The following is a 19,255-nucleotide window of genomic DNA, read 5'->3' as shown; positions in this document are numbered from 1 at the left end:
CTAACCAGGTCAACACAATAGCATTCACCATTTTTCATTTCCCCCACAGTTCTTTATCATACATCTCCTTCCTGCATTTCCATCAACTAATCCTAACTTGTTCCTTCCAAACAAAGCCAACTTAATTGATCGACTTCATAAAGTATAATTCTTAATACCAAGCAATGAAAAAGAGATAATATTAATTTCACTAACATCAATAGGACTAAGAAATAGAGGATGATTATAGTCAATACCGTACCCTACCATAGAATTGACATTTAAAGGAACATAATTGCCACTTTGTTGAAATTGTTGAGATCCACTATTGCATGCTCACCTGCCATTGTTAATATCTGAAGCTTGGAACTTTTTAACTAATTTTATTGTAGACGTAAATGTTGTACGTAGATTCTAACTTCAACCGACCTACGATCTACAAATCAACTCTAAAAATGAATGAATTTGTGAATCAAAAACTTAATTCTTTGATTCTATAACCAAATCACCTCTTGCAGTAATCATTGTGATGACTCTTATATCATAATTGTAAATGAAGAATTCAATAATATGAGAACAAGAGTGAGCAAATATGATGAACACTCATTGTATTGAACTAAAAAAAACTACAGATTACAAAAGGATATATATATATATATATATATATATATATATATATATATCACTTCATTAGATAGTAACTAACTCAATCTAACTAATTATAAGATAGGTGTTACAACTAATTAATAATTTACATTAAAGTTTTCTAAAAAATGATATCGATTGAAAGAAAAAAGAAGAACTCCTATAAAAATAAAAAGGGTAAGAAACTAAAAATGGTAAAAGTCAAACACGTGTGGGTATGCCCACATTTGTCGTGTGAGTGCTTACTTTACCTCTACCCTCCAAAAAGGGAAAAAACTGATAAGCACGCGTCAGTTCGTGTCAAAAAGAAACCAATAATGCATGTGACAATGTGGCCTAATGCATTCCCGACTTGCATTATATGGAATCTTATCTTCTAATATCAGCCATTTGTCTTTAGGCCACGTTTTTTTATCTGAGTCCACTCATTTCTTTTATCTTATGTCTATATAAGACACTCTTCTTCATTAGAAGACGGACAGAATTTAGAAAACAGAGAATACTTAGAAAGAAAACCAAGCCAAAAACATAACATATTTCCCTTTTCTTTATGTTTCCAAGTCCTCTCCAAAAATCGATGACTCTCTCTGTGTAATGAAAGCTTTGTATAATATCTAAGTTTGTTGAATAAAGTCTTTCAAGTTTGTAAAAGTTCTTCGAGAGTTCCCGAAAGGAAAACCTCTCTCAGTTTAATCATGTAAGTCCTTAATATTGTTATATTTCTTATATATGTCCCCCCAAAAGTATGTTTTTATATTTATAAATATATATTTTTGGATGTATTACAGTAAGTTGTTCATTATTTGCACATTAGGCATTACCCTTAGTATATGATTAACCCTTAATCTCTTAATAATGATGATGAATTAACTTGTAAATTGCTAGAAAAAATTTGACAGCTTGGCGTTAGAGTCCACTTGAATTAAAAGGTCATCACTTCCTTAGGCCATATCCGGGGTGAGGTTAAAGAAGAAGTTGTTAAGAACACAGGTTTAGAAAGAGAGATGAACAGGGTAAAAGAAAAAAATGGGGAAAATATAGGTTAATTTCAAAAATTAAAAGGCTAAAACATGATAAGATTATACAAGAGGGGGAGTACTAAGTAGGATTTTACAACATACTTGCATACATACCGATTTCAAATTGCTCGTTAAATTTTTACTCTATATATCTAAATCACGTTATATATTTATATCTATTTAAATCACTATCACTTTCTATTTGGTATCAGAGCGAGAAGTTTTTGGGAACTATAGATGAGATGACCATTAAAAAACACTAAGACATACTTAAAAACTAAGCAAAAATTATAAGATTTATATTGAGAATATAAAAAATTAAATCATACAAAAGAAGATAACAAAAGACTTGATCATCTAATTACAATAATCTCAAGACTAGAATACAAATTAGTTATGCAACTTAAATCCATACAAAATACATGAAAAGACATCCGTTTGCACAGCCTATAAGAGCAAAATATTGGTATCTAAATAGGGAAATAAAAACAAACAAATTTCATGTGACACACTAAAAGCTTTGACTTTGTATTTAAAAATAGTAGAAACTATAGACATGTTAGTTCGCCTATATTTCCACGATAAACAATGATTTTTTGATCTAAAATTCAAAAGTGCTATTAAGTGGGAGTTACAAAGTCTAAAAAGCGATATTGCACAGTATAATAGCAGAATAACATTCCAAAGAGACTAGGTTAAAAAACTACATTTCGTTAGGATAAATTTATGAAAAATTTACCAGTATTTCAAACATTAGGACAAATTCATCAGTGGCTCAACGAAGAATTACAACATCGGACTGAGTTAACAAAAACAGAGGCAAGTCTGTATGAGTATTTATTCTTATAATTTCTATCATTTCTATATTTTCTAACATATCTGTCTTTATTTAAATATGTCTTCTTAGCTGATGATTTACGTAAGTAATATTTTCTATGATTATATGGATGCTGGTTATAATCAAATATGCGTTCTTAACAACTTCTTATTTAACCACAACCCGGATATGGCCTAAGGCAACGATGTCCTTTTAATTCAAGCGGAATTAACGCCAAGACGTCAAATTTTTTCCAGAAATTTACAGGCTAATCCATCATTGTTATTAAGAAATTATAATATGAACCATATACTAAGGGTAATTCCTAATATGCAAATAATGAACAACTTAATTTAATACATCCAAAAATATACATCTTATCTTTATATATATTTAAATCACTATCACTTTCTATCTGGTATCAGAGCGAAAAGTTTTTGAAAACTATACATGAGACGACCATTAAAAAGTACTAAGACATACTTAGAAACTAAGAAGAAATTATAGTACTATTCTATTAACATGTGAAGACAAGAAGATAAAGATAAAGATAAGACGATAAGATAAGCAATGTGAATAAACTACTACCACCTACTATGTAAATAAATAAAGTATGCCATGTGGATATGCCCACATTTGTCATGTGAGTGCTTACTTTATCACAACTCTCCAAAAAAAGAAAAAATTGATAAGCACGCGTCAATCCATGTCAAAAAGAAACCAATAATGCATGTGATGATGGGGGCTCAATGCGTACCCGACTTGCATTATATGGAATCTTATCTTATGTTATCAGTCGTTTGTCTTTAGGCCACGCTTCTTTGTCTAAGTCCACTCGTTTCTTTTACTTTATGTCTATATAAGGCACTCCTCTTCATTAGAAGACGGACAAATCTTAGAAAATAGAGAATACTTAGAAAGAAAACCAAGTCAAATACACAACATATTCCCCTTTCCTTTATGTTTCCAAGTCCTCTCCAAAAACCAATGACCCTCTCTGTGTATTGTATAAAACCAATAAAAATAAATGTAGAAGAATATTCAGGTTTAGAATGAAACTTAGAAAAATTTAATAAACCTAAAGTGTTTAAACTTGAATCTCATCTAATGAATACTAATATGAAAGGAGAAACACCAATAAGAATCACAGACTATAATCATACTAGTCAAAGAGAATTAGATGATGAGGAGACAGAAAACATTATAGAAATAGAACAGAAAGAATTGATGAATGTAGAAATAATACAAGAAAGATATGTGGTTGATAAAGCTATAGAAGAAGTCATAGTAAATCTTGTGGAACTATCTTTTTATTTATTAGGCAACTTGAACGTCCTGTACATTTAGTAATGTTTCTTGAAAATCCTCTATTAATTGAGAATTTCTAGTTCTATTATTATTTCTTTTTGTACATATGTTTGCTAACTGTTCTATACTTCCACAAGTAAAACATTCTAATTTATTCTTATAATTTCTATCATTTCTATATTTTCTAACATGTCTGTCTTTATTAAAATATGGCTTCTTAGCTGATGATTTACGTAAGTAATATTTCCTACGATTATATGGACATTGATTATAATTAGATCTTCTTTTATATCTTTTTGGTTTACATTGTTCTTTATCAAAATTTTTGTGTTGCATATATCATAGTTTTGCAGAAATTCATCTCATTTTGTTTTAATTGTTATGTTCCTCTAGTGCTAGCCCATTCTAGAAAATAGCCTCTACTCAGGCAGTAGAAACTGGTACAAAAAACGTACCTAAAAGAAGAATATATAGGTTAGATCCAAATACATAAATAAAGACATAAAACCTAAACCAATGGGGAAAAGAATACTGCTAGAAGAACCTATTAGATTACAAGAAGGAGGAAATAAAGGAAAAATATTACATATAGCTGCACATGATCCACAAATATAGAATACAGTTATAGATTTATGGAAAGAAATAGTAGTAGCTGATTATATAAAAACTTATACTGAAACAAATATTAAGACAATGTATAAATACTTAGAAACTTTTCTTGAAGAATCTGCAAAAGTCATGTGGAAAGTATTTAAATCAAAATTTCCTCATGAGTTCCAAGCCTTATAAGTTTGGGACCAAATTCTTATAATTTCACAAATAAAATACGTAGTTTACTTACAGGAGAAGACTTAAATAGTGATTTGATAATATTACAAAGAAATGCTTTAATAAAGCTAGAACAATTAAGTATTTCAAATTGGTTTTATATAAAGAATTTTTTAAAAGACTATTTTTATTGTTGTACAATTAGTGAAAATATCTTTGATGAAAATTAGGAAAGAAATTATTTAATAAATTACCAAGAGTTTTAGGAAGAGAAATAGAAAGTAGATGGTATAAAGGAGAAGGAGTAGTTCAAAATCCAATGGCTTAATGGTTTATTGGACAAAAAATATAACACGTTATGGAAATATTAGTATACAAAAAATTCCACCATTAGTTTTCAGTTCAAATCCTCCTCTAATGATTACTAACCATACTTTCTAGCTTCTAGGAATCAAAGTATCAATTGAGGGAGTAAAATCCTTACTTTAAGTGTAGAAATCCATGAAAATTTGATAGAATTCTCCCTAGGTCAACTCTTGAAGTTTTAGAAACTGATTTTACAGAAAAAGACCATTTCTGGGGTTTTTCACGACTTAAGTCACGACTACCCCACTCTGGCGGGACCCATTCCACTCTAGCAGGGCTGCTCTAGCGGGATTATTCCCGCTCTAGCGGGATATACAGAAATAGTGAGCTTGAATTTGTTCTCCAAGCCCCCATTTTACAACATACCCCCTTCCAAAGACGTATTAAAATATACCCTTCACGCTAATTTTAATTCTAGGAGTTTTACTCGCCCGAATGTGATTTTGTAAAGTCGTAAATACTTTGTATTATCTTTTATATCGGCCTATCTAATCAAATTAAAGGTTTGACCTTCCATTATTCACATGATCACCCTAGACTTCACCTGACTCAGAATTTGTCCAAGTTTGGCCTAAGCTAAGTTTTTCTAAAGGTACAACCCAAAGTTTTCTAGCCCAAAATCCTTCTCCATTGGCCTATTCCTAACGACGGGGACAGGTTATTACAATAGATACCAACTTACCCATCATTCATCTCTGAGTGAAAAATTAGGGAAAATATAGCTAAATTAAAGATAGAGTATTACTTATTTCGTTGAACAGTTGAGGATACTTGTATCGAATGTCCTTCTCAGTCTCCCAAGTAGCTTTCTCTATCGAACGATGTTTCTATTGTACTTTAACCATATTTATCTCCTTAGTCCTCAATTTTTGGACATCACGATCAAAATTGTAACTAGCTCCTCCTCATACTGAACTTCCTTGTCTAATAACATTGAGTCTCATTTAATGATGTAGTGTCCATCCCCATGGTACTTTCTAATCATAGAAATATGGAACACTGGGTGTACCATACAAAAGCTAGGTGGTAAAGCCAATTTGTAAGTCACTGGCCCTACACAGTCAAGAATTTCAAAAGGGCCAATATAGCGAGGGCTGAGTTTGCCCTTCTTGCCAAATCTCATCACCCCTTTAATGGGTGACACTTTTAGAAGTACTTCTTCACTAGCCTCGAATGTCATATCCCTTAATTTTTAGTTAGCATACTCCTTCTGATGACTTTGAGCACTAGAAGCTTAGCTTGGATGCTTCTTACTTTATCCAGAGCATCGCTCACTAAGTCAATCCATAATGGCTCTAGTTTCCCAGCTTCAAACCACCCTATAGTAGACCTGCATCCCCTCTCATACAGGGCTTCAAATGGTGCTATATCAGTACTAGAGTGGTAGCTATTGTTGTGGGAGAACTCACACAAGGGCAGAAACTTGTCCCAATATCCTCCGAAGTCAATCACACATGCCCTTAATATATCTTCTAGCACTTGAATAGTCCTTTCTGACTATCCGTCTATTTGTAAATGGAAAGTTGTGCTGAAATAATTTGAGTACACAAATCTTCATCCAACCTACCCTAAAATTTGGAAGTGAACTGTGTACCACGGTTTAAAATGATAGAAAGGGATACCCCGTGCAACCTTACTATCTCCTATTCATAAATCTTGGCCCACTATTGTGAATTATCAGAATAAAGTGTGCTGGCTTTGTTAACCTGCCAACTACAACCCAAATGGAGTCATAGTTTCCCATGGTCTTGGGAAGTCCCACCATGAAATCCATGGCTATTATCTCCCATTTCCATTCAAGAATGTGTATTCTTTGAAGCAAACTTGCAAGTCTTTGGTGCTCATATTTCATCTATTGGCAATATTGACACTTGGATACATAGTCGTCTATGTCTTGCCAGTCCACCAATACAACTATTTCAAGTCTTGATATATCTTAGTCACTCTCAGGTGAATAGAGTATCGTGAACCGTGAGAATCAGAAAGAATCTTCTGAATTAGTCTATCTATCAAGGGAACATAATTCTTTCCCCTGAAGTGAAGCACCCCACCTGCATCAAGTATTGAGTCTTGAGCCTTGTCCATCAACACTTTTCCTCTAATTTCATTCAAGTTCACATCCTCAAACTTTTTGGTCTTAATCTTTTCTATAAAAGTTGGTCTTAGATCAAATTCAACCATTATCCCACATTTCTCTAAGATGCCTAGTCTCATGAACCTGGCATCCAAGGCCTAAATCTCTCTATCCAGGGGCTGCTTAAGAGCCCCTAAATAAAATAAACTGCCCATGCTCACCGATTTCTGGCTCAATGTGTCTGCTACCACAGTAGCCTTACCTAAATGGTACTGGATAGTGACATCATAGTCTTTAAGAAACTCCATCCACTTTCTCTATCTCAAATTCAAGCCTTTTAGGGTGAACACATGTTGTAAGCTGCGGTAATTAGTAAACACCTCACACTTGACACCATATAAATAATGTCTCCAGATTACTACTGCTGCCAACTCCAAGTCATAAGTCGGGTAGTTCCTCTAATGCACCTTCAATTGTCGTGAAGCATATGCTACAACATTCTTATCCTGCATCAACACAGTATCCAAACTGGAATGTGAAGCATCACAATAAACAATAAAGTCTTTACCTTCGACCGACAGGGTCAGAATTAGTGTTGTGGTCAGAAAAGTCTTGAGCTTTTGAAAGCTATCTTCACACTTGCCAGTCCACTCGAATAACACTTCCTTTTTAGTCAACCTGGTCAAATGAGTTGAAATAGAAGCAAAGTTTATCATGAACCTACGACTAGCCCCACAAAACTTCTAACCTCGATCACAAAGCTGAGCCTAACCCAATTCTTAACAGCCTCAATCTTTTTTGGGTCCACCATTACCCCTTCCTTTGAAACAAAATGGCCTAAAAAGGCAACTAATGGCAGCCAAAATTCACACTTAGATAATTTTGCATACAACCTTTGTCTTCCCAAAATACCTAACACAATTCGAAGATGATCTGCATGTTCTTGTTCGCTCTTTGAATACACCAATATATCATCAATAAACACTTTCATGAATGAATTCAGGAATGGTTTGAATACCCCATTCATCAAACTCATGAAGGTTGCAAGTTCATTGGTTAACCCAAAAGACATTACTAAAAATTTATAGTGCCCATACATGATCCTAAAAGCTGTTTTGGGCACATTCTCAAGCCTAATTTTCAACTGATGATAATCAGACTTAAGATCAATATTTGACAAAACTAAAGCACCTTGCAACCGATCAAAAAGGTCATCAATACGAGGCAAAGGATATTTATTTCTTATGGAGAACTTATTCAGTTGTCTGTAGTCAATGTACATTCTCATACTACCATTATTTTCTTGATAAACAACACTAGAAAACCCCAAGAAAAAGTACTAGGATGAACGAATCCCTTGTCAAAAAGCTCCTGAATCTGAGTCTTAAGCTCTCTCAACTCTGTTAGAGTCATACGATAGGGAGGAATGGAAATTAGACGAGCACCCGGCTCTAGGTCAATGCAGAAATTTATATCTCAGTCAGAAGGCATACCAGGCAAGTTTGAAGGAAAAACTTCCAAAAATTCACACACTACTAGAATAGACTCAATAGTAGGAGACTCTACCTCTACATTTCGTATATGGGCCAAGTAAGCCAAATAACTATGCCCCACCATTTTTCTAGTATAGAGAAAGGATATGACCTTAGATGACATGTACACTCTTTCCCACTCTAACATTTCCATCCCTGAGATCTCTAGAGCCACAGTTTTTGCATTACAATTAAGTACAGCAAAGTAGGGGGACAACCAAGTCATACCTAAAATCACATCAAAATCTATCATTTCTAAGATCACTAAGTCAATCCAAGTCTGGTGTCCCATAAATACAATAGAACAAGTACGATACACATGGGTGACTATAACTGTTATACCCCAAATTTTTAAACATTGAGATATTTTATGCTAATCGAGATAAGTTTAGGACAAGATCATTTTGAGATATGAGATAGAGATTTTTAATCCCTGATTTTAATTAAGTATATGAATTGCTTATAAATTTCAATTTATATAGAAATATTAGTGGGAATTAGGGATTAATTAACTATGATTAGATTAATAAGTGGAATTAGTGATTAAACTAATACTAATTAAATCATGAGTGGGCTAAGTGAACCCCACTATAGCATGACCAAATATGATTGGCCTATGCTATGAATGGGGCACGTGTAACTTCAAAGACTATATGTATAGAGCTTAGTTTATGACTAATTAGTTAGTCATTCACTTCATTCTTCTTCAACATAACATAAAGGTAAAGAGAGAGAGAGTCTAAGCCATGGAAACTCACGGCCATGGCTGAGCAAATCAAAGCTCCAAATTCTGATCCCTACATTAATTCTCTAAGGTATTTACAATCAGTTAGAGGTGATTAACAATGTGAAGTAGTTATTGAGGCAGCAAGAATAATTATCATTTCAATCCAAGGTTTTCAGCCAACTTAAGGAGCCAATTTGTTAAGGTAAAATCTAATCCTTTTCAATATATTTTAGAAGTGGTTTGGACTTGTTATAATTTGGTAGATGTGAATTGTATATAAGAAACTATGCATATTGATGTTGAGGTATGGTTTGAGCCATGTAAGGGGGGCCATTTTGGGTGTGTTGTTGTTCTTGTTGATTTGAGGAATTAAGAGTTAAGACTTGTATTATTTTGATGGTAATTTTGATGGTAATTAATGTGATGCCTTAATCCAGAAATAATTGAGTTAATTATAATTAATATTGATGTTATTGTGGTGGCTGATTATATAATGAGAATGGAAGAATATGATATTTCAAGTTGGAATTGTAATTATTTAAAAGGTTGGTTATAATGCGTTGTTGTTGTGTTGTATTGAAGGATTAAGTATAGTTACAAATATACATTGTATTGTTGTAATTGTTGGGATATTATAAATTGTTTCGATAAAGCATGGTGGTTGTGGGTTGTTCGGAGTATTCAAAAATATTGTCTTGTCTAGTCTTAATATGACATTTGAATGTGTGATTGTTGATGCTATTGGTTGTTGTATGGCTGGTTGGATATGAGGAGAGTGAGTGACATAGGGGAAGTGTTTGCCAATTGTCTAGAAATAAGCTACTAATGTTAAAGTATGCTTTATGCCTTTCATAGCTTAACTATAGTCCAGACGTCTTAATATAGGTTGAGATATTTTGGACAACGTATACTCATCAAATCATGAATTAAGCATCAAAGGTATGTAAAGTTGTCCCCACTTTCTTTTGGCATGTCTTAGATTTAAGTGATGAATGATATGAGCTTGAGGTAATTCTATTCATAAGTTTCGAGTGTAGTTCATGATTCTTATTTACTTTTTGATGTTAGAGCTCCTAATATGATCGAGCTATTGCCCCTCGAGCCTTTTATACATTGGATAGTACCTGGTGTATAAAAGTTTATATTCTTACAGACTATATAATGACTAATGTCCTTAACTTACAATAGTCGTTCGCATTATCTTGATACATAACATATGATTCCTGAGGCTCTATTTAAGATAGTTCATATTTGATCTAATTGTATATAGTTTCTCATGATGTTCTACTCGTGCATGCCTCAATATGTCTTTCACCGAGTCCTAGGCCGGGTATGTTATTGTACATAATGTAATGACTTTAATCACTGAATCCCTTACTAGAGGGCCTGGTACGGTATATGTATATGATATATAATAGTGGCACCGAGTTCCATAATAGGTCGGGTACGGTATATGATAATGATATACATGATTTTATTTCGTAAGATGCAGGTACAGTGATTTCTTGATTATCATACTTGTCTCCTGGAATCTCTACTTCAGTATGAACATTTTTATTGTATTTCATTCTTTACATACTTAGGATAAATCTCATACTGACCCCCTTTCTTCTGGGGGAGGGCTGCATTTCATGCCCGCAGGTATAGATACTCATTTTGATGATACGCCAGCTTAGGACTTCTATTCAGCTGTCTTGGAGTGCTCCATTATCACGGAACCTAGATTTTTGGTGCAGATCTTTTTGATGTATATATATATTTATCCAGGGGTATGACAAGGCCCTGTCTCGTCATATATTACTGTTGATACTCTTAGAGGTCTGTAGACACATGTGTGAGTTATGTATAGATGTTGTTCAATTGTGTTAGCATGAATTATTTTGGGACATTCCCATACATAGTGGCAGCCTTGTCGACTTGCGTGTATATGTATATTTTGAGATGTTGTAGGTAGTAACAGCCTTGTCGGCTTGCGTATATATTTAGGGATATTTTCGTATGTAGTAACAGTCTTATCAGCTAGGGTATTATGATATTTTAGTTGATTGTGACTTCTCAAGAGATGGGTTACCATGATACATGTATATAATACTTTGAGATGACGTTATATTTTTACAAAGCCTCTATATTGTGTTTAGTTTTAGTTTGATGATGTCTAACAGCTATGTACACGAGTGTCCAACTCGGGCACTAGTCACAGCCTACGAGGATAGGTCGTGATAATGACTGACTCTCCAACGAGGGTAGAAACATGAATAAGAGCATTCAATATATCTCACAGTTCATCAAACCCCAAAGCATATTTTGCAGACACATAAGAATAAGTGGAACCCGGATCAAACAAAATAGTAGTTATCCCATCACAAATAAGAATAGTACTTGTGATAACTACGTTAGATGTATTTGCCTCGATCTTACTCGAAAATACATAAAATTGAGCTTGATCATCCTGACGGGCTACCTTCCTATCTGGCTGGGCTGATCCTCAACCTTCACTATAATTACCTCCCTCACGGCCTCTTGAATTATCTCCTTGTCCTACCTGTGGACGCCTCTACCATTGCTACCTCTAGCTGTTTGGACCACTATTTTGGCCTGTTGGGGTGCTAAAACTGTTCTTCCAAGGTGAGGGAACTCCCTTCGTATATGGCCCTGCTCTCCACAATTAAAACAACCATGATTAAAGGATAGGCGGCTTCCTGGGAATGATGCTCCATGACCCTCATGGGCCAGATGCTACTGTGGAGTACCTACAAACTACCAGTAGAAGCGGGAAAAACTGATTGAATTGGTCGGGTAGCAATTACCGGCCTGCTTGACCCTCTAGAATAAAATTCCTGGAAGTTACTTTCACTCTTAGGCATTTTAGCCAAATCTTTAGCTTGCCCATCTTTCTTCACACCTTCAACCTTCTTTACAAAGTTTATAACTTCGTTGAAACTCCTGCCAACCAAAGTCATATGGACATAAAGTACTTGCTACTTGGGGTTCAGTCACTTCACGAACAACCTGATTCTCTCCTCCTCAATACTGACCAGCTGAATAGTGTACCTAGATAGTGCATGAAACTTGGTCCCACATGCAGTCACTGATAACCCTACCTGCTCAAGGACCATAAACTCATCCTTTTTTCTGTCCCTCAAGATATAGAGCACATACTTTTCCAAGAACAGAGCATAAAACTAAACCCAAGGGAATGAGGGCAACACACACGAATGACACTCCAAATAAGCCCTCAACCACTGCTTGGCTTTACTCTACAGCTGAAAGGTCACAAACTCTACTCCATGTTGATGCACTATACCCAGCTTGTGCAACCTCCCATAAAAATCCAGAATAAACTCATAAGCATCTTCATTTTCTATATCCTAGAAGACTGGAGTTTTGAGTTTGAGGAACTTGGTGAGTATGGCATGTTCCGTACCAGTCATCACAGGACCTATTAGTGGCCTGAAAAATGCATCTATGCCTATCTCCTTATCTGTTGGTTGATCTGAAGCAGCAAATGGATGAGCAACATAAGCAGGTGTTGCAGGCATGGTTGGGATGGTTCCAATACTAGTCAGCCCACTTAACAAGGCCATGATTTGTTGAGCTAATATTGAATCTAGAGGGGAAATACCAGCAGCCCCAATTTGGGTGTCTTTCTCTTGTTCAGCTTGCTCTTTCTCTTCTCCAACTTCCATCTTTCCCTCGAACTCATTCTTGGGAGAAGGAGGGGCCTCACCTACCAGAACCTCCTTAGTATGGACCTCCACTCTGTAAGGTGTTTCTCTCCCTCTGCCCCTGCCTTGCCTCTCTCTTCTACCTCTTTCTCTACCACACCCTCGAACAATTGGCTCTTCTTCTAGCTCTACTAAAACTATGGGACTGACATCGTTATAATGAGTATTGACCATCTACGGACAAGAGAATGAAATAAGTTAGATATAAATTTGGATCGCTAGATACTAGTTGGAAATAAGTTATAGCACGAAGGAAAGAAATAATGAAACTTTTCCTAAAATATGGTAACCTCTCAAAGAAAAATACAGACGTCTCTGTACTATTTCGCAAGACTCTATTAGACTCTTTTTAGTAAGATGAGATCAACAAACCTAGGCTCTGATACCAATTTTATCACGACTCCGATCCGCCGTGACTTGCATCCACTAACTCTTTGATGGGAGAATCATTCTAAACTGCCCAACAATAATAATCAAAAGTATACACAATCTTAAAGATGTGGAAGCAGGTTTAAATCAAGAATAAATGTTGAGTTCCCATAAACTCAGAAAACTTCTACTTTTCAACCCAAAATAGGCAAAAGTAAATATATCCTAGGAACTGAAAGTCATCCCTACCAAAATTCTAACAAATGTCAATGGAACAAAAAGGGGAACACTTCCAAAAGAAGTCAAAATACTAAATAAAGTCTGAATATCTGAGTCCAGAAAGAAGGACTAAGACTAATGAGAAAGTTCACGGCAGCATGAAAAAATAGCTCATATTTGGATTTCGAATAAGATTTTAATCTTTTAACCGAGGTCTCTCTGCAGCCGGCTGAATATGCCCTGTACTCAATAAAATGGTAGAGCAAGAGTAGTATCAGTACATAAAATAATGGTGTACTGGTAGGATCACGCGGTTAACCAGTAGGGGGATCATAGACAAGTAAATTCCACATAATAGACCTATACATACAAAGAATAAGTCAACTAAATTCAAGTTCAACTATATTCAGCAATATCACAACCCAATATCTTTTCCATGGTATAACTTTACACAAGGGTCCTCTTAAAGGACCTATAAATAATCAACTTTATGTCAAAATGTGACACCCGATTCAATGATGTGTCAGAACGTGACACTTGATCTAAATATATTGTGTCAGAACGTGACATTCGATCCAATTATATATCAATATATGACACCCAATCCAAGCATACAACAATCACAAATACATTCAGTATTTATAGTATTTATAGTATTTATATCACCAAGAACAGGTTCTTCAAAAAACAGACCAACAAATGATCATTTCACATATAATCTAGCATATTTCCCTATTTATATACACATATGCATATCATAAAGTAATTTAACAACTATATGAAACACATACGGGAAACTAGACCATCACCTACCTTAATTTCAAGCTTCAACAACCTTACAATGCAAGAATCTTTCTTTTCCGGGTTCGTTCTTCTCGTTCTTGGTCTAGAAAATAGTAAATACACATAAAGGATCAACACAATGGCCTAAGTATCATCACCCTAGGCCAAACCCATGATCCTAACCTCACCCTAGGGCTATATCCCACAATTAGTTTTCAGTTTAAACCTTCCCCCAATGATTATCAACCATACTTTCTAGGTTCTAAAAATCAAAGTATGAATTTAGGGAGTAAATTTTTTATCTTAAGCATGGAAATCCATGAAAAATTGACAAAATTCGCCCTAGGTATCCTCTTGAAGTTTTAGAAACCGATTTTGCAGAAAAAGACCATTTCTGGGGGTTTTCACGACTTAAGTCGCGACTGTCTCGCTCTTGTGAGACCCATCCCACTCTGGCGGGATTATTATCGCTCTGACATTATATGCAGAAATAGTGAGCTCAGAGTTTGTGCTCCAAGACCCCATTTCACAACACACCTCCTTTCAAAGATGTATTAAAATATACCCTTTATGCCAATTTTGATTTCAGGAGTTTTACTCACCCGAATAAGATTCCACGAAGTCATAAATCCTCTGTATCGTCCTAGCTATCATCCAATCTAATCAAATTAAAGGTTTGACCTCCCATCATTCACATGATCACCCTAGACTTTACCTGACTCAGAATTCGTCCAAGTCTGGCCCAGGCTAAGCTTTTTTGAAGTTACTATCCGAAGTTTTCTAGCCCGAAATCCTTCCCCATTGGCCTATTCCTAACGACAGAGACGGGTCATTACAATTGGTTTTAGATTTTCTATCTTTATTTCTGTATTTAGATCTAACCTAAATCTTATTCTTCTAGGTACGTTTCTTGTACCAGCTTGTACTGGCTAAGTAGGGGTTGTTCTCTTAAATGGGCTAACACTAGAGGAACAAAACAATTAAATCAAAATGAGATGAATTTCTGCAAAACTATGATACATACAATAAAAAGTTATGATAAAGAACAACGTAAACCAAAAAGATATAAAAAAAGATCTAATTATAACCAACGTCCATATAATCGTAGGAAATATTACTTACGTAAATCATCAGTTAAGAAGCCATATTTAAATAAAGACAGACATATTAGAAAATATAGAAATGATAAAAATTATAAGAATAAATTAGAATGTTTTACTTGTGGAAGTATAGAACACTTAGCAACATATGCCCAAAAAAAAATATAACTAGAAATTCTCAATTAACGGAGGATTTTCAAGAAACATTACTAAATGTACAGGATGTTCAAGTCGTCTAATAAATAGAAAGATAGTGCCACAAAATTTATTAAATTTTTTACCTAAACCAGTTGCATCAATGTAAATTGATGGATCTCATAATATATATGAATATTATATAGATAAGGCAAAAGTTAGTTTTATAAATACATGTAGTGAGTTTTTATAAACCAACATACACTATTATAAGATATTAGACGAGACTTACCTCTACAGACAGATTTGGTAATAAGATTACAATTTATATTAATAATAATGGAAGTTATTTAACAACTAGAGATGGAGTAATATTCTTCAAAAAGACTACGTATACACCAGTGCAAAACATTAAACTCAAAACAAAAGGAAGATACGCTATAGACAATGAAGTAACAGTTACGTCCTCTAAACCATCATCATTAGCTCAAACCAGACCGTCGTGCTGTGACAACCGTGCTAAAGGAAATAACTGTTGTCAAGGTAAGAATCTATATGAAGAAATGAGGAAGATGAAACATTAGAAAAAGACTATACACTAATAAATATTGAAACTAAATTTTATAATTTTTAGACAAGAATTAATAAAATAGGAGTAATAAAAGGTCTAAAAGATCTAGACAATATAGTGGCAATACTATGCGAAATGGGGAGATAATAAAATAATGTGTAAATTAGATATTATAAATCCAAAATACACAATAAAGACAGCAGCTATAAAAGCAACTTATCAAGATATAGAAGAATTTAGTACACAGATTAAAGAATTATTAAAACTAGGAGTAGTTAGAAAATCTACTTCTAAACATAGATCTGCTGCCTTTATGGTAAAAAATCATAGTGAATAGGTTAGAGAAAAAGCTAGAATGGTAATAAATTATAAAAGGTTAAATGATAATACTAGAACAGATGCATATAAATTACCTGACAAAAATGAATTAACTAATAGAATACATGGTAAAATGTTATTTAGTAAATTCGACTGCAAATCAAGATATTGGCAGGTTAAAATGTACCTAGATAGTATAGAATGAACATCATTCACTTGTCCTGAATGACATTTTAAATGGTTAGCCATGTCATTTGGTTTAAAAACAACATCATACATATTCCAAAGGAAAATGGATGATATGTTTGGAGATTATAAGAACTTTGTTTTAGTATACGTAGATGATATTTTAGTATTTATTAAAGATATGCAAGAACACTTAGGACATCTATAAACAGTTTTTAGACTATTTATAAAATATAAAATAATAATTAGTAGAAAAAAATGGAAGTGTGCGAAACACATATTAACTTCTTGTGAATAACCTTAGTGATGGAAAACTAAAATTACAACCATATATAGTTAAAAAGGTATTAGACATGCCTACTAGATTAGATAACACAAAAGAATTACAAAAAAATTTAGGATTGGTTAATTATGCTAGAAACTTCATTCTAGATTTAGAAAAAATAGCGGGACCCCTATACTCTAAAATAGGAAGTAAAGGTCAGAAACATTTTAATAGTGAAGACATAAAATTGGTACAACAAATTTAGAAAAAAGTATACTTGGCGCGGGAGCTAATAAAATAATGTGTAAATTGGATATTATAAATCCAGAATACACAATAAAAACAACAGCTATAGAAGTAACTAATCAAGATATAGAAGAATTTAGTACACAGATTTAAGAATTATTAAAACTAGGAGTAATTAGAAAATCTACTTCTAAACACAAATTTGTTGCCTTTATGGTAAGAAATTATAGTGAACAGGTTAGAGAAAAAGGTAGAATGGTAATAAATTATAAAAGGTTAAATGATAACACTAAAACATATGGATATAAATTACTTGACAAAAATTAATTAATTAATAGAATACAAGGTAAAATGTTATCTAGTAAATTCGACTGCAAATCAAGATATTGGCAGGTTGAAATACACCTAGATAATATAGAATAGACAGCATTCACTTGTTTTGAAGAACATTTTGAATGGTTAGCTATGCTATTTGGTTTTAAAACAACATCACTCATATTCCAAAGGAAAACATTTCTTTGTAATATTATCAAACCACTATTTGGATCTTCTCCTGTAAGTAAACTGTGTATTTTATTTGTGAAATTAAAAGGATTTGGTCACAAACTTATTAAGGCTTGGAACTCATAAGGAAAGTCTGATTTAAATGCTTCTCATACAACTTTTGCAGATTCTCCTAGGAAAGTTTCTAAGTATTTATACATTATCTGAGTATCTGTTTCATTATAATATAATCTGCTACTACTATTCCTTTCCATAAATCTATAACTGTATTCCACATTTGTGTATCATGTGCAACTATATTTAATATTTTTTCTTTATTTCCTCCTTCTTATAATCTAATAGGTTCTTCTAGCGGCATTCTTTTGCCCATTGATTTTAGATTTTCTCTCTTTATTTCTGTATTTGAATCTAACCTATATATTCTTCTAGGTACGTTTCTTGTACCAATTTCTACTGGCTGAGTAGGGGCTGCTCTCTAGAATATAAAACTTGAGAGAACAGTAAAGACAAAAGAACATTCTAGAAGATGGAACTCAGATTATCTAATTACAATAATCTCAAGACTAGAATATAAATTAGATATGCAAAGTATATATATATCAAGTACCAAAATATAAGTGAGGATTACCAGGCAAGTTATGGTGGACGTGTCTGCTTGGTAGCAATAAGTACAATTCTACTTTTTCTACTACAATATATTTTGCCCCTGTTTAAAAATTTTATTACAGTAGTTATATTGTACATTTTGATAAATAAAGTGATGTTTCATGTATTTTTTCTAATGCTTATTAAAGTGACAAATACCTCACAATTCAATTTTTGCATGTCATTTATTCTGCCTCTACTTTTCAATTTTATTAGAGAAAATGATTAAATTTGTCCTGTATGAAATTTGGATTATTCTGATCCTATATATATAACACTTAATTGAAATAGTAATATTTGATTATTTTGGTACTAAACTCTCTGTTAAAATGGTAACGGTTTTCTCGTTTCCTCTCTCAGCTCCCCCTTTCCTCTGTATCTCTTTGCTTCAACATCAATTCAAATCAAGTTGCCATGTGATAAAGCTCAAAACATGATTGCAAGTCTGTGTAGAGTTTGAGGAAGAAAATAAAAGAGTTGGTTCTTTGTTTAGATAAAAAACAGAGGATGAAGGGAGAATTAAGCATTTGTGCATCATTTAAGCAATTTTTATTACTGTTCCAGAGGTTGAATTCAATTACTTTCTGTTGTTTGATCTGTTTGTAGGTCGCTGAAATTTTTGAATTTTCTCATTATTTTACTGTTCATTCTGAGAATTTTGCTGTTGGATGAATTTTTTCATTATTTTACTGTTCCTTTTGTGCGTGTGATCTGTTTAATAAAATTCCTCAGAGAAGTGAATCATTGAAGAGTTTTCTTGATCTTCAAGCTCTGTATTTCTGAGGAATTTTGGATCAATATTGATTTGGGTATTTCATTTGTTGCAGTTTAGGATTTGTGAAAGTTTGACCCTTTGATTCTTGATTGCTTTGAGTTTCTTCATTTGTTTTTAATTTCATTTGGTGTCACTCTCTTCTTCTTAATCATTTCCCTGTAACAATTTCCTGTAACATA

The sequence above is a fragment of the Solanum dulcamara genome, chromosome 7, assembly GCF_947179165.1.
Source record: "Solanum dulcamara chromosome 7, daSolDulc1.2, whole genome shotgun sequence".
Classification (NCBI taxonomy): Eukaryota; Viridiplantae; Streptophyta; class Magnoliopsida; order Solanales; family Solanaceae; genus Solanum; species Solanum dulcamara.
The sequence above is the reverse complement of the archived record's forward strand: the minus strand, read 5'-3'. Positions refer to the sequence as shown.